Here is a 12,891-nt window from a genome sequence, read left to right on the forward strand (position 1 = left end):
ACAGAGAGAAAGGTCTTCCTTTTTGTCGTTGGTTCACCCTCCAATGGCCGCTGCGGCCGGTGCATCTCGCTGATCCGAAGCCAGGAGCCAGGTGCTTCTCCTGGTCTCTCATGCGAGTGCAGGGCCCAAGGACTTGGGCCATCCTCCACTGCCTTCCCGGGCCATAGCAGAGAAGAGGGGCAACCGGGATAGAATCCGGCGCCCCGACCGGGACTAGAACCCGGGGTGCCGGTGCCGCAAGGCAGAGGATTAGCCTGTTAAGCCACGGCGCCGGCCTGATGTTTTAAAATCAAATAATTCTGTTTTTGTTTCCTAGAACTCTTTTATTTAATGTATACAGACTTCACACATGTCATAAATGCAACTTTAGGAACATAGGATTCTTCCCGCTGTACCTTTCCTCTCACCTGCACTCCCATCCTTCTTCCTCCTCCCTCTCCTATTTCAATTATTATTTTTTACTAAGATCTATTTTCTATTAACTTTATACACATAACATTAACTCTATATTAAAGAGTTCAACAAGTAGTATGAAAAAAACACTGTTCCTCAACAGTCAAGAAAAGGGCTGTTCAAAGTCAATGCATGTCAAAATGTCAATTTCACTTCTACAGGTTACTTTTAGGTGCTCTATTAGCTATCACAGATCATGGTGTTTGTCCTTTTTGGGACTAGCTTATTTCACTGTGTATGATGTTTTCCTCATCCATTTTGTTGCAAGAACAAGATTTCTTTTTTTTTTTTTTTTTTTTTTTTACCACTGAGTAGTATTCCATGGTGTACATATCACATAATTTCTTTAAGTAGTCTTCAGTTGTTAAACATTTAGGTTGATTCCATATCTTAGCTATTGTGAATTGAGATGCAATAAACATGGGAGTACAGATAACTTTTTCATATGCTGACTTCATTTCTCTTTGATCCATTCCCAGGAGTGGATGGCTAGGCAGTATGGTAGGTTTATATTCAGATTTCTGAGGTATCTCTATACTGTCTTCACAGTGCATGGACCAGTTTACATTCTCACCAACAGTGGATTAGCATACCTTTTCCCCTACATTCTCCCCAGCATTTGTTGCTCATTGATTTCTGTATGAATGCCATTCTAACCGGGTGGAGGGGGATAAAACCACCCTACATGGGAGCCCTGGATTGAGTTCCATGCTTTTGTAGTTCGTCTGGCTCAGCCCAGGCCCCTGGGGCCATTTAGGGAATAAACCAGCAGATGGAAGATCTCTCTCTCTCTCTCTCTCTGGCAGGTGGTTTTTATTTGCATTTCTCTGACAGCTAGTGATCCTGAGCATTTTTTCATGTGTCTGTTGGCCATTTGGATTTCTTCTTTTGAAAAATGTCAGTTTAAGTTCTTTGCCTATTTCTTAACTGAATTGTTTTGTTGTTGTTGAGTTTCTTGAGCTCTATAGATTTTGGACATTAATCCTTCATCAGTTGCATAGTTTACAGTAATTTCTCCCATTTTGTTGGTTACCTCTTCACTTTCCTGAGTGATTCTTTTGCAGTATAGAAACTTCCCAATTGGGTGTAATCCAGTCAATTTTGGCTTTGACTGCCTGTGCCTCGGTGGACTTTTCCAAGAACCCTTTGCCTATGCCAATGTCTGGCAGGGTTTGCCCAAAGTTCTCTAATAATTGATGGCATTAATCGTAGATTCATTTCTTTGATCCATTTTGGGTGGTTTTTGGTATAAGGATTAAGGTAGGGCTCTTGCTTCATACTTCTGCATGTAGAGATCCAGTTTTTCCAGTGCCATTTTTTGAAGAGACTGTCCTCGCTCTAGGGATTGATTTTGGCTCCTTTGTCAAAGATAAGTTGGTTGTAGAAGAATGGATTGATTTCTGGAGTTTCTATTCTGTTCTATTGGTCTATCCATCTGTTTTTGTACCAGTACCAGGCTGTTTTGATTATAACTGTCCTGTAGTATGTCTTGAAATCTGGTTTTGTTATGCCTCTGGCTTTGTTTTTGTTGTATAATATTACTTTAGCTATTTGGAGTCTCCTGTGTTTCCATATGAATTTTAGAATCATTTTTATCTATCTGGGAAGAATGTCCTTGACTTTTTGATTGGGATAGCATTGAATTTATAAATTGCTTTTGGTGGTATGGACATTTTAATGATATTGATTCCTCCAATTTATGAACATGGAAGATTTTTCCATTTTTTGTATCTTCTTCTATTTATTTCTTAATATTTTTAAATTTTCATCATTGAATTCTTTGATGTCCTTGCTTAAATTCATTCCAAGGAATTTAATTTTTTGTAGCTATTGTGAATGGAATTGATCTTAGAAGTTCTCTCTCAGCCATGGCATTGTCTGTGTATACAAAGGATATTGATTTTTGTGTGTTGATTTTATATCCTTCCACTTTACCAAACTCTTTTATGAGTTCTAATAGTCTCTTAGTGTAGTTTTTTTGGTTCCTCTTTATATAGAATCATGTCTTCTGTAAATATTGATAGTTTGGCTTCCTCCTTCCCAGTTTGTATCCCATTGATTTCTTTTTCTTGCCTAATGGCCGTGGCTAAAATTTCCTGGACTATATTGAATAGCAGTAGTAAGAGTGGGCATCCTTATCTTGTACTAGATCTCAGTAGGAATGCTTCCAACTTTTCCTCATTCAATAGGATGCTGGCTGAGTGTTTGTCACAAATTGACTTGTGTTGAGGAATGTTCCTTCTATACCCACTTGCTTAACATCTTCGTGATGAAAGTATGTTGTATTTTATCAAATACTTTCTCTGCGTCTATTGAGATAATCATTGGTTTTTGTTCTTCAGTCTGTTAATGTAATGTATCACATTGATTGATTTGTGAATGTTGAACCATCCCTGTGTACCAGGGATAAATCCCATTTGGTCCTGGTGAATGATCCTTTTTGATATGTTTTTGGATTTAATTGGCTCATATTTTGTTAAGGATTTGTGTGTATGTTTATCAAGGAAATTGGTCTGTAGTTCTCTTTCTGTTGTAAGTTTTTCAGGTTTAGGCATTAGGGCAATGCTGGCTTCTTAGAGTTTGGAATGAGTTTGGGAGGATTCTAACCCTTTCAATTGATTTGAAGTGCTGGAAAAAAAAAATTAGAGTTAGTTGTTTAAATGTCTAGTAGAATTCAGCATTGAAGTCTTCTTGTCCTAGGCTTTTCTTTATTGAGAGAGTCTTTATTACTGATTTTATTTCTGTCTTGGTTTGTTGTCTATTTAGGTGTTCTGTATCTTCCTGGATCAATATGTGTAGGTTATATGTGTCCAGGAATCTACCCATTTCTTTTAGTTTACCAGTTTGTTGGCATACAGCTCTTTGTAGTAATTTCTGATGATAATTTTAATTTCTGTTATTCTGTTTTTACCTTTCCTTTTCCATCTCTAACTTTATTGATTTTGATTTTCTCTCTCTTTTCTTTGGGTTAGTTGAGCCAATGTTATGTCAAATTTGTTTATATTTTTTTTAAAAAAAACACAACTGCTTTGTTGATCTTTTGTATTTTTTTATTTCAGTTTTGTTGATTTATTCTCTAATTTTAATTATTTCTTTTCTCCTACTAGTTTTGGGTTTGGTTTACTGTTGTTTTTCTAGATCCTTGAGATGCATTAATAGCTCATTTATTTGATGCCTTTCCAGTTTCTTGAGGTAGACACCAATTGCTATAAACTTTCCTCTTAACACTGCTTTTGCTGTATCCCATAAGTTTTGATATGCTGTATTTTCATTTTCATTTGTTTTTCAGAAATTTTTTGATTTCTCCTTTGATTCTTCTATGACCCACTGTTCATTCAGGAGTTTGTTGTCTCCATGTGTTTACATGTGTTCTAGAGACTCCTGAGTTGCTGATTCCAGCTTCAGTTCATGTGGTCTGAGAAGATATATGGTATGATTTTGATGTTTTTGAATTTGCTGAGACTTGCTTTATGGTCTAGCATGTGGTCTATCCTAGAGAAAGCCTCATGCACTGGTAAGAAGAACGTATATTCTACAACTGTAGGCTGAAAGTCCTATAGATATCCGTTAGGTCCATTTGGTTTACAGTGTTGATTAACTCTGTTGTTTCCTTGCTTTTTTCTGTCTGGTTGATCTGTCCATTGCTGAAAGTGTAGTATTGAAGTCCTCCCTTACTGTTGTATTGGAGTCTATGTCTCCTTTTAGCTCCCTTAACATTTCTTTTAAATAGCCAGGTGCCCTGTAATTAGTGCATATACTTTTATAATAGTGACATCTTCCTGTTGAATTGATCCCTTAATCATTACATAGTGCCTTTGTCTCTTTTAATAGTTTCTGTGTTAAAGTCTATTTTGTGTGATTTTAAGATGGCTAATACCAGCTCTCTTGGTTTTTGTTAGCAGAGATTATATTTTTCAATCCTTTCACTTTTAATCTGCATGCATCTTTGTTGGTAAGATGTGTTTCTTGTAGGCAACAAATAGATTTTTTTTTTTAATCCATTCAACCAGTCTGTATCTTTCAACTAGAGAGTTGAGGCCTTTTACATTCAAAGTGACTATTGATAAGTAACGATTTGGCCCTGCTATTTTTCTATAAATATTCCTATTGTTTACTTTTTTTCTTTACTGGGAAATTTTCTACCTTCACCTTCTTTCATAGTGATGGCCATATTTCTGTGTGTGTAGCACATCCTTAAGCAGGTTTTGTAAGGCTGGATGAGTGGTGACAAATTCTTTCAATTTCTGTTTTTTATGTCAGGTTTTTTTTTCTGTTCTCTTTGATTTTCTTTAGGTTGAAAATTATTTTCTTAGTTTTTAAAATTTACCTCTTTTTTCATTTTTACTTATTCATTTATTTGAGAGATTGAGTTACAGACAGTGAGTGGGAGAGGCAGATTGAAATGTCTTCCGTCTGCTGGTTCACTCGCCAAATGGCCACAACAGCCAGAACTGCGCAGATCTGAAGCCAGGAGCCAAGAGCTTCTTATGGGACTCCCATGCAGTTGCAGGCGCCCAAGTGTCTGGGTCATCCTCCATTGCTTTCCTAGACCATAGCAGAGATCTGGATCAGAAGAGGAGCAGCTGAGACTAGAACTGGCCCCCATATGGGATTCTGGTGCTGCAGGTGGAGGATTAACCTACTGAGCCACAGTGCCGATTCCCCCCCCTTTTTTTTGTCATTTACCCTGCTTGGTATTCTGTCAGCTTCCTAGTTCAGTGGTTTGGTGTCTGACATTAGCATTGGGAAATTCTTTTTTGTTACTCTTTCACATATTTCTTTTGTTGTTTTTTCTCTTATTCTCCTGATATTTCTGTTACGCACATTTTATTTCTTTAACAGATGTCCCACAATCCTTGGTTATTCTGTTTTATTTTTCCTGTTTTTTTTTTTCTTCTTTTTTTTCTTTCTTGTAGGCTTCTATTTGGATACAGATACGCTCAGCACTTCCTTACTCAAACAGCATCCAGTCTCCCATTAAGCTTATTAAAGATATTCCTCATTTATATTATGGTGTTTTTGTTGTCTAACATTTATTTTTGGCTCTTTCTTAGGATTTCTGTCTCTCTGCCTACCATTGTGCACCTCTTCTGGCCTGCTGTCTGCTTTATCTATTAGAGCTCTTTGTTTATTAGCCATAGTTTTAAATTTCCAATCAGATAATTCCAACATCCTTGACATATCTGGTTCTGATAGTTGCTTCTTTTTTCAATCCGTGCTTGTTGTCTTTTAATATGCCTTGTAATTTATCTTGCTAGTCACTTATTTTGTACTGAGTAAAATAAATTGTTGCTTATAGATCTTTAGTACAGCATGCCCCCGCTTGTTTGCACGGAATACTTTCTAAGACATAGATCTTTAGTACAGTATGACCCCCTCCCCGACCTTGTTTGCAGGGAATACTTTCTAAGACTGTCTAGTAGATGTCTGGAACTGCAGACTCCCCAATGGATTCCTGAACACAAGCATCACAATACTGCAAGTGACTTCTAAGTTTCTATGAGGCAGGTAGCATGTATGGCATATACAAACATATATATGGAATATACAAAAGAATGATTCATATGTTGGGCAAGATGGAGTGGTACAACATTGAAATTTCAACATATCGCTCCAATGATGTATAACCTAAAACTTGTAAATTGATGAATTCTGGAATTTTCCACCTTATATTTTCAGATTGTGGTTAGCCATGGGTAACTGAAATTGTAAAAAGTGAAACCACAGTTAGGATGGGACTATTGGAATGTGGTTTGAAGGTGTAGGGGATCAGGAAGCATTTTAAAGTCCTATCTTACATCTCGGCTTTTAGTGAATTTGTGTTTCTGGATTGTGAACTTTATAATTGTTTCTTCATTGGTTTTTCTCTAACTAGGTGAGACAGCATAGCAAGATAGTGTTTGGAGTTAGATATTTCTTTTCTCTCCAAGGAAGGCTAGAGTCTACTGGAGTTGGATATTTCTCTTCCACTAAATCAGTAAGTACTTACAGCATCAGATAATAGCCCACTTACCTGGGTAACTGCCACTCACATGGAAGACTTGCATAGAGTACCAAGCTCCTGCCTTCAGAATGGTCCAGCCTTGGCCACTAAAGCCATCTGGGGAATGAAGCAGTGAGTGAAATATCTTTGTCTCTCCAATTTTCTCTGTCACTCTGCTTTTCAAATGAATAGATCTTAAAAGAATAAAGAACGGAATGTTATTGTGCACTTCTAAATGGTTCCTTTTAGTCTCCCTCTGGTAGAAGAATTAGGAAATTTTCCTTTTTTATCATGCTTCTTGCATGAGGTAAAACTTGTAAGAATAAGTGTTCATGGGACCAGTGCTGTGGTACACTGGGTTAAGCTACTACCTGTGATGCCAGAATCCCATATGAGCACTGGTTTGAGTCCCAGCTACTCCACTTCTGATGCAGCTCCCTGCTAATGCACCTGGAAAAGCAACAGAAGATGACCTAAGTGATTGGGCCCCTGCCACCTACATGGGAGACCCAGATGGGGTTCCAGGCTCATGGATTTGGTCTTGCTCAGCCTTGGCACTAAGGGCCATTTGGGGAATGAAATGGCAGATGGAAGATATCTCTCTCTCTCTCTCTCTCTCTCTCTCTCTCTCCCTCTCTCTCTCTGTAACTGCCTTTCAGGTAAATAAATAAATCTTTAAAAAATAATAAACAAAACAGGGACTCTTATGTAAGTCTTTTTTTCTTGTTGTTGTTCAGAGGCTTTTTATTTTTGAAAGTACATATTTTATATACATACACTGTAAGCATATAAATGATATCCTATCAATGCAGAGTTTCCAATGCTGTAACAATGATACAACATATATATTTTAGCATCTTGAAAGTTATCCAAAGATACTTATATGTATTTTTTTGAAGATTTATTGACTTGAAAGACAGAGTTACAGAGAGAGAGAGAAGGAGAAATAGTGAGAGAGATCTTCCATCAGCTGGTTTACTCCTCAAACAGCCACAATGTCCAGAGTAATGCCAAACTAGAGCCAGGAGTCAGGAGCTTCTTCTGGGTCTCCCATGTGGGTTCAGTGGCCAGGGACTTGGACCATCTTTTAATGCTTTCTGAGGCAGATTTGCAGGAAGGTGGATCAAAAGTGGAGCAGCTGGGACTCAAACAAACACTTACATAGGATGCTGACACTGCAGGCCATGACATATCCCACTGTGCCACAGTGCTGACCCTCTCTCCCACAAAGATATTTTTGTTGAAGTCACCTATTTGATGATAAAAGTAGGTTAGTAGATTAAATAATAGCATAAACTGCATAATTTATATGTAATTAAATCATTACAGGCCTAGCATATTCTGACACCATTTTTGTTTCCAAAAATCTTTTTTTTTTTTTTTTTTTTTTGACAGGCAGAGTAGACAGTGAGAGAGAGGCAGAGAGAAAGGTCTTCCTTTTCTGTTGGTTCAACCTGCAATGGCCGCCGCGGCCAGCGCGCCTGCGGCCGGCGCACCACGCTGATCTGAAGGCAGGAGCCAGGTGCTTCTCCTGGTCTCCCATGGGGTACAGGGCCCAAGGACTTGGGCCATTCTCCACTGCACTCCCGGGTCACAGCAGAGAGCTGGCCTGGAAGAGTGGCAACCAGGACAGAATCTGGCGCCCCGACTGGGACTAGAACCCGGTGTGCTGGCGCCGCAGGCGGAGGATTAGCCTATTGAGCCGCGGCGCCAACCCAAAAATCTTAAATATAATGAAGATCAGAAAAAATATTTGCTTACTTTCATTTTGTTTAAGAGGCAGAGGCACAGAGAGATCTTCTACCCACTGATTTTGCTCTCTAAGACTAAACACTTGAAATAGCCAGGACAGAATTCAATCTGGGTCTCCCATCTGTGTGATCAGGTCCCAACCACTTGAACCATTACCTGCTACCTCCCAGGGTGCATATTAGCAGGAAACTGGGATTGGAAGCAGAGCCAGGACTTGAACCCAGTCATTCTGATACAGGATGTGAGCATCCTAAGCAGTGTCTTAACTGCTGTGCAAAACGCCTGCCCCATAATGAATGTGTGTGGTCAAGTTCAGTTTGTTTTTGGTCTAAAATGCTGTTTAGTCTACGCAGTGCTTGAACAGCAACCTATTAAGTAGCATGATCTACTACTAATACTATTTATTGAGCACCTAGTATGTGAGAAGCACATTGTTTAATAGTTTATATAAGCCAGTTATCTAATTTAATCATTCCAACAAAGCCATATGACCTAGTTATTTCTAGTGAATACATTTTTTTAGAATGGAAAATGAGCTTATTTTGGTTAATGCTGAAAAGTGACAGAGCCAGAGGGGAAAAAAGGCAAAGTAGGTATGTATTTACCTAGGCTTTATAAAGCCCATGTATTTTGTTTTTAGATTTATTTATTTATTTGAAAGTCAGAGTTACACAGAAAAAGGAGAGGCAGAGAGAGAGAGAGAGAGAGAGAGAGAGAGAGGTCTTCCATCCGATGGTTCACTCCCCAGTTGGCCACAATGGCTGGAGCTGCATCAATCCAAAGCCAGGAGCCAGGAGCCTCTTCTGGGTCTCCCACGTGGATGCAGGGGCGCAAGGACTTGGGCCTTCTTTTACTGTTTTCCCAGGCCATAGCAGAGAGCTGGACAGGAAGTGGAGCAGCCAGGTCTCGAACTGGCGCCCATGTGGGATGCTGGCACTTCAGGCCAGGGCTTTAAACCGCAGTGCCACAGCGCTGGCCCCATATCAAGCCCATATTTTAAAAACAAATTGTGTATAGTATCATTTTAAAACTCAAAGAATTTTTAATTAGGTTTATAATAATTGAACAGCGAGTATGGATGCTTTAAGATAATTGGCTTCTATTGAAAATTTACTCAAAATATGTTATAGAATATAAAATGTGCTAGACATTTTCCTCATTGTTTGGGATTCTTGAATGCACAAAACAAAGTTCATTGTACTTGTATCACATTTTGGTTGAATGAAGTCAGAAAATAAATACCCAACTAAATGTAGTATGAAAAATTTTTCTAAAATTTTTAAACTAGTGATTAAGATAAAATAACGTTTCTTTTGCAACATTGATTGCCTTGCATAGCATTTGCAGTGCCTACATCAAATCATGAAGAGAATGAAATATTGATTGCTATAAAATAGTTATTTATTAAATAATTAATTTGAGATTAAATATTGTTGACCTTTACTATGGAGAAATTTTTCCCTCTCTTGCACACTGAAGATGCAGCATTCCAAGGAAGCGATTATATATCATTTGCTGTTTGTAAAGAAACTTTGTTTTCTATAATTACAGACAGAATGAAAATGAATTTTATAAAATGGTCATAGGATATGTTTCCTATGAAGGACATATTTAAAAATTGTATTAGCACCTTAAAATTAGTATAGATGTTCATGTTTAAAGATTCAATTTTGTGCGTTTTGTTTGTAGTATATAGGGTATGTCTTTATATGTGTATGAGAAAAAGTGAGTGATTGAATGTGAAAATGAGAGTGAATTATCTCAGGGCTCCCAAGGTGCCTTTGTTCAGTCAGTAGCTTGTCAGAATCCTACCACTGTAATTCAGGGAATTAACCAATCATTTATATATATTGTTATGTAGAGGATTCCATTTTTCTTTGTTTTGTGTTACTGCTTTGCTTCCACAATTTCAGTGTTACTATACTGGATATTCCTTTATGTAGGTATATCTGGTGTACCATTCTGAACTATTCTATTTGGTAGACTACCCTGCATTAATTCTTTATTGTGAATACTTTAAGGAGTTAAAAAATGGCTGTGGTTTATGAACTGCATTATTAAAATAGTAACTCTGTGATACAGTGAAAAATTAAAATGTCCATTCACAAGGTCATTAACAAAGAATGAAAAACAATTAAGGTCAAAGAAGAAAGAAAGTTGTAAGATAAAATCCAAATTCAACTTGGAATATAAAAAGAGCACTGTGGTGAAAGAAGCATAGGAAGGATTTTTGCAGAGGGTAGAATCTCTATTAAAAGGAAAGTCCATGTCTCTTGGAACTCGATTTTGGTATTGGAAGAGATAACATGGAAGTCTTTGAAACAGGCTCTGAGAAAGTTTTGGAAAAAGTAGAGGTAACAAAAGTGATATAACAAGATTAAAACATAATCAGTAGAGGCATCATACATTATAACACATTTAGGAGGAATAGAGTCTAGTCAGAGAATGTGATCATGATTATGGCCAATTTTGTAGAAAGGTTGGTAAACAACATATTTTTTCCTTATTCATTGTTTTAGGCATTTTTTTTTTCTCAGAGTACAAATTGTTTTCTTTTGCAAAGTGCTATCTTATGATCTGAGGTAGACAGGGTAAATTTTAAGGCAGCAGCTCAGAGTAATTCATAGTCTTTAATACATTCATTTTTAAATTTCTCTTCAGATCGTATAAATGCCTTATTTGAAAGGGACTGGCCTGGTTTATGATTTTCATGCTTTTTTTTCCTTTTAGAAAGAGGCAGATGGTCTGAAAACTGGACTCCTTTATTTAAAGGGAGTGTTGATATTTATAACCAAGCTTATCTCCAGCAAGATTTGTTTTCTGCAGCTGTTCCAGGTTGGAAAAAATATTATATTAAAACTCTGGCTTGTTTTTCTTTCCATATTTAGGGGGTAAATGCTCAAAATGTGAAAAAGTGATGTTTGAGTTTAAACATGAATGCAATGTAAACTGTGATTTTTTTTCTGTCTATATGTGAATTTTCTGTTTGTACGCTGTGATGATATTACTTTTTTTGTTTCACTGATATATTTCCTCAATACATCACACTTGAACAATAATATACTCATCATGTTCAATAGATCATCAAACTATTCTAGGAAAGGTAGCATATTTCATTAAGAGTTAGCCTCTATCATTAAGTAAGCTACTTTCTAATTTTCCATTTGGTATGCTAGTCATTTTCCTTTCTGCTCAGATCATCTTTTACCCTGCAAAATTAATTTTTAGCTTGTTTTCTCTTGTATTATTTACTATAAGATTTTTTCTGCATTTTTGCTACTATTTTCAATTATAGTTCTTTCTCTACATATATTTCCGGTTATTTTGTTTACAATATAATGGAGAACTAAACTGATTACATGGAAATATCTCTTTGGGTACATGTTTATACTAGAATGAATACCTATGCTGTACATGCATATGCATATAATCTTTATATATACGCACATTTGTGTGTGTACCAAAACATATAATATTCCATAAAGAAATGTTTTGTAATAAAAATATTTATTATGAACAAATGTGTTGGTCAATGATTAATGTAGTTATAAACACTACACTTGTTAAATAAAACAACCCCAAAAATTTATGTAGGGATTACCTCCTTTCATAGAGATATACAAATGGTTATTTTTATTTTTCCTTTTTTAAAACCAAAATTTTTATAAAACTTTTCTCTGACCTCTATATCAGCAGTCACAATTTCACCATTAACTTCATTATGAAAATCAGTATACTGGTTAAAACATTTAAAATACTTTTTATTTATGTTATTTATTTGAAAGATATAGAGGCAGTGATAGAGAGAGAGATATCCCATCCTCTGGCTCACTTCCCAGAAGACCAGAATAGTTGGGGTTAGGCCAGGTGGAAGCTGGAAGATGGGAAATCAATTTGGATTGGCTGGTCCCAGCTGCATGAACCAGTCTGCTGTCTTCCAAGGTGTGCATTAGCAGGAAGCTAAAATCAGATATGAAGGTGGCACTTGCAACCAGAGCCCCAAGCAGCATCCTAATCACAATACTGTACACCCATCCCTATTGCTTCAATCTTTGAAAAAAAAAACAACTATTACTAGTAGCAAATTATTATCTCCAGAGAAATTTCTTGCTTTTTCTGAATAAGTCTTTTCAACTTTGGTCATTTAATGAAATAATAATTGTTTATTTCTTTAATTATACAGAGTATGAGTACCATGGTCAGATTCATCATTTCTGTCTATTGCACATCTTCTTTAATTCTTTCATTATTCTTTATAATGGTATTCATGGATTTAGGTATAAAATTAAAAAAATATGTGAATTATTGTTGGTATATCACCTGTTTGTTTCTTTTTATAAAAAATGCTTTTTATTCTCAAATAACACTTCATTGCACAAATGCCATTTTTCCTAGCATGAATGTTTGTCTTATGTGGGGTTAGAAAAGTTTTAAATGGAATTCTTAAAATTAAGAAACACATTGATTTTAAAAATGTCATGGAATCTTCTACCATTCAATTATTCAATGTATTTACCATGTAACAAAGCAAGTGAATCTGCAAAAGGTATGAAACTGTGTAGATAAAAATTTTGCACATCACTATTCCTTCCTTCTTGTTGTCTTTCATTTGTTTGTTCCACTGAATACGTGTAATTCTGAGCATTTAAGAACCATGTGACATAGGGTTGTCTATGTTCATATTCTAAGTCTTTACGTAATTC

The 12,891-nt window shown here is 36.5% G+C and overlaps 1 protein-coding gene across 10 annotated transcripts in view; it reads left to right on the forward strand.

Moving 5' to 3' along the window:
- Positions 1 to 12,891, forward strand: part of TRIQK (triple QxxK/R motif containing) — a 114,950-nt gene that overhangs the window by 19,995 nt on the left and 82,064 nt on the right. Inside the window, exons 1-3 of one of the 10 annotated variants that reach the window (XM_062188263.1) lie at positions 6,389 to 6,430; positions 8,712 to 8,781; positions 10,919 to 11,023. The exons of 4 other annotated variants lie outside the window; for them this stretch is intronic. The gene's annotated coding sequence lies outside the window, so the exon portion shown is untranslated. Of the gene's footprint in view, positions 1 to 6,328; positions 6,431 to 6,472; positions 6,569 to 8,711; positions 8,782 to 10,918; positions 11,024 to 12,891 lie in introns of those variants that run through there. 5 more of the 10 variants (XM_062188262.1, XM_062188266.1, XM_062188257.1 and 2 more) reach the window with 5 other exon arrangements.

Source organism: Lepus europaeus, chromosome 4 (assembly GCF_033115175.1).
Source record: "Lepus europaeus isolate LE1 chromosome 4, mLepTim1.pri, whole genome shotgun sequence".
Lineage (NCBI taxonomy): Eukaryota > Metazoa > Chordata > Mammalia > Lagomorpha > Leporidae > Lepus > Lepus europaeus.